The sequence below is a fragment of the Lynx canadensis genome, chromosome D4 (genome assembly GCF_007474595.2).
Source record: "Lynx canadensis isolate LIC74 chromosome D4, mLynCan4.pri.v2, whole genome shotgun sequence".
In the NCBI taxonomy this organism is placed as follows: domain Eukaryota; kingdom Metazoa; phylum Chordata; class Mammalia; order Carnivora; family Felidae; genus Lynx; species Lynx canadensis.
Window position 1 is genome coordinate 23,477,904 of NC_044315.2, and position 4,596 is coordinate 23,482,499.

Consider the following 4,596-nt stretch of genomic DNA (forward strand, 5'->3'; position numbering starts at 1 on the left):
TTTCTCAGGAAATGTATTTTCTCATTTTCTATTCAACCACACATACATGTTTCTGTATGCTTAAGAGGAAGAATACATCTTGCTGAAAGAAACTACTAGATCCAACTTTAAGAGTTTTATAGGGTGCCCCATCGCTATGACCTATGAACAGTGGAAGTATATTCAGCAGACGTATGATTAAGGTGACATATGGAATTTTAAAAGTGTTTAGATTAGCTGACTCCTTTTCAAACTCTGAATTTGTTGCCTTCATGTTGATGTCTTCTTTCTGCTACATTCTCCAAGATTTTATGCATTTATTGGTTGTATTATAGACTGCCTTTATGTTGAGACTTTTTTAGGTACTTCACAGAAAATGGATGTTTAGTGAAAGAAAATAGAGGAGTTAACAAACAAGGAAAAGACCAAAAGAAAAGAAATAGGGAAAGATCTGGGGAGAAGTGCTAGGTAGATGAAAAAGGAAACGTAAGTAGGAAGGAAAGCAGAGCTAGGTGGTTGGGTGCAAGGCCCTGTTATCTCCAAGACAGACCAGATGGGTTTTGAAGGTATTGAGGACTCTCCGCAGATCCTTTCAATTCTTCTAAGATCAGTGTTCCCTCTTCATCATCTCTTAGTTACTGTGGTGTGTGTGTGTGTGTGTGTGTGTGTGTGTAACTATTTAATTCTTCAAAGTTTCACTGAGCACCTGTGTTGGAAAATTACGGCTCAAAGTCATAACTAAATTAGTAGGAGTTTTTTCATCCTTTTACATTTACATAAAAATTTGTAAATTAAATAGATATGTTTTTTTCCTGGTTAACAATCTTTAACCATGGGACTAACATTTGCCAAGGAAGACTCTTACTGAGAATGTGGAAAATATTGTTCAGCCAGCCATTTCTTCCTAAAAATCTTCCACAGAAGGTGACGCATTCTCTTTGTTACAAAACATCATTTTCTTTGCAGTGCCTGTGGTGCCATTCAATGGTATGTTCAGTATTGGCACATAATAGATGTTCAATAAGTATTTTTTGAATAATAAGCACATTAATTCAAAATTGAGCTTATAGAACTACAAGGGAAGCATCTCCAGTATTTTAAGTTCCCCCATGAAAAAATTCGTAGTTGTATACTCACATATCTGAGAATGTACATATGCATATATATGCACATTTATGCATATGTATTCCTATAATAATATGCATGCACACACATATCCTGGACTTCTTTTGAAAGGTTTATGTGTGATGATACACTGTCTATAAAGTGTGTCTTTATGTTGCTATCCATTCAAGGCATGTATATCAACTCTACATATGTTGCACCATATGGCAGAACTTCAATGCCCATCTCTCAGTTTTATTCTTAGAGTCACTAAAGAAATGCCTCCTGAGATAAAGACAGTCTTAAAATAGGTCAGAGATCTCAGGAGTCAGTTTTTTCAATGATAAATCACATCATAAGGAAAAAGCCGAAAGTGGGAAATGCTGTTGTTAAATAAGCCAGTTTTCATAAGCAATATTCAAGCTACTGAGACTTCTTTGTCTTAACATACTGCTTTCACGAACACCTTTCCTACGCCTTCTTACTTTGGTTGATACTACCTAAGGATTGATAAATTTATATCTCCCAGAATCATGCAAGATGTAAATTTGAAGGATCCACAGAGCCCTAGATTTAGCGTAACACAATGATAGGCAAATACATTGAATAGATGCCCTATTTTATCTTCAGTACAAGCACATTTAGAGGGAAGTGGACTAAGAGATATTTTAATAATATTCTAGTTCAGACTCTAAGAAAATCAAACTTAAAATGAAACATACTATGTGACGACTTACTAATTCATTTCTTAAACTCACCATTTAACATATATTCCTCAATGACCATCTGCTGCAAGTTTTGTGTTTTATTCCGTTTCAAACCACCTTATTTGTTGATATTATTATTTTGACTTTGCAGTTGAGTAAACTAAGGGATAATGAGTGACATTAGTAATTTACCTAAGCTCACTCAGCTAGTAAAAGGCAGAGATGCTGTTCAACAAAATTTTTTTCATCTATAAATAAATTAAATAATAACGTTGCTTGGAAAGCATCTTCTAGTTTGATTCTTAAGCCTAATGTCTGCCTGGGATACATTGTACTGACAATGAATAATATAACCACCCTTCAGATGCTAATAAGCATTGAAGGGATTGCTAATTTTAAGGGCCCATTACAAATTTTAAGAGTCTGGCTTTTGATACGCATGTGATCTCGTTAAGTATTCAAAACTACCATATGAGAGAGACTCACTATCCCCAGTTTATAGATGAGAAAAATATAGCTCACCAAAGTTTACATTTTTGTCCAGGTTTGCACAGCTGGTAAAGGAATTGTATAAATAATGTCAGACTAATGTCTGTCTCGTTCCAATCAGCTTTTTAATGTATCATTCATAAATATGAACAACTAAGGAGCATCAAACATTTAAGGAAACTATCTAAAACAGAAGAGACCAAAACAAATAAATAAAACAAAGGAACTAAGAAGGAATACAAGGCCAGGAAAAAAAATTTTAATTAAAAAAATGTCTAATATGATACGTCAACTGTACACATCCGAGATGCTTTTTGTTGAATCCTTGTTTGTACAATAGGTATTATCCATGGCTATCCTTCTCTGCCGGGAGGTGCTGGGAAGGACCCAGCAAGCATACTTCAGTTCAGACCCATATAGTGTTGTTTCCTGCTTTGTGCAAATTGGCTACATAAGTTCCCAGATCCTTTGCCATCAAAAAACTTTTACATCCCGTACTTGTGATTCTTTGTATATTGTCAACTATTACTTCATCATTTGTTGTAACTTACGTGCTGTTTGGAAGATAAAATTGTAAAACCGTCCTGAAAAATAAACCAAGACATACACTGAATATTCACTGTGTGCCAGGCATTGTGCCAGGTGCGAGGGGAGGGAGAAGCAAAGTCCCCATCTCTATTCTGGGGAGACACACTTGAAAATGTTAGGGGTTTTGCTGTGTTTGCTTTGCTATTAATTTTATTATAAAACTTCATGTTTCATAACAAATAAGTAATGAAATAAAAAGTAGAAGCAAGAGGCTCAGCTGGGAAAGGGGAATGGAAAAGATGAATTATGGAGGTCCTGACCAGCAGAAATTTCAGAAAGGAAAATCATTTTGGCGATAAGTAACCAAAAAAAATTATTCCAGATATATTCCCCAAATGATAAATACACACTTCTGTATTGAAATCATTTATTGAGTCTCTAATACATTGATAAAAATAACAATAACAAGATGTGTTATCATAGAATTTCTGAATATTGAAGAAAAAGAGAAATATCCTAAAGATTGCCAGCAAGAAAAAAATAAGTCACGTATAAAAGACCAGGAATCAGAATAAATTCATATTTCTCAGTGAAGATTAGAAGCTTAAGGAAAATGATAAGTTAAATATTCTGAGGGGAAAATTATTTCTAATATAGAATTCTAAACCCAGTAAATATGCCAAATATGTATGTAGTTAGAATAGCAGCATTGGAAGAACCAATGCGATCAGAAAATGTATCTGTCATGCACTTTTTCTAGGCAAGCTATTGAAAGGATTATGTAAAGCAAGAAAGACATGGGATCCAGGAAAGAAGACTTCAACCTAGGAGAGAGGTTTGGGGAAATGTCAGGATGATGGCTGTGCAACAGGTATAGAAAGAATCAAGTCCAGGTTGAAGCAAGAGGATCAAAACGTCTAGGAGGAATATCTTTGAGAAAACAAAAGGTGCTCATGCATCACCTGATGTAAGAGCAGGGTCAGCAGACTATGGCCTGGGCCAAATCCTGCCCCTGCTTGTTTTTATAAATAAAGTTTCCTTGGACTATACTCCGTTCATGCATATATATTGCTACAATAGCAGAATCGAGTAGTTGTAATACAGACCATATAACCCACAAGGCCTGAACTGTTTACAGCCTGGCCTTTTACCAGGAAAAAAAAAAAAAATCCTATCCTTGTATTGGATTATTGAAAGATGTTTTACACTCTTGGGATGTGTTAACACTAGATATTTGGAAGAACAAAAACAAAACAAAACCCAGGACAATTATTAATGCTGAAGAAAATAAAATGTTAAACAACAAAGTTACTAATTATGTATTTTTTTAATTCTGACATATGTGTAATGAAAAGGTGACGTAGAAAAGGTGATTAGGAAAAGGTATAGGTGTTTCTTGAGGGTGGATATGTAAGGATGCTAGAATTCTTATCTCCCACAAAAGGAAGTTGAATGATAATATCTAAAACAGAAAAAAAAATTAAGGCAGTAAGGATGTTATTTAGCAATTGGGCAAATGCTGAAAGTGCCCCTAGGAAAGAAGAATCAAGGGTGAGAATGAGTAAAGTAAGGCGACCACTGTTTTCCAGTGTTATTTATGTAAATCACGCACATATACTACTTTGCTAAAAATAAAAATTAAATTAAAGGTATGGCAAATAGTATTAGGGAATCATTAAAATGCACCAAACCTCAATAGCGGTAAATTATTTGAATCTTGGTAGGATGCGCTGTGCTTTAGCAAATATCTGTATTTGAAGGGCTCCTCTCATAGAAAGAAAACAAAGGA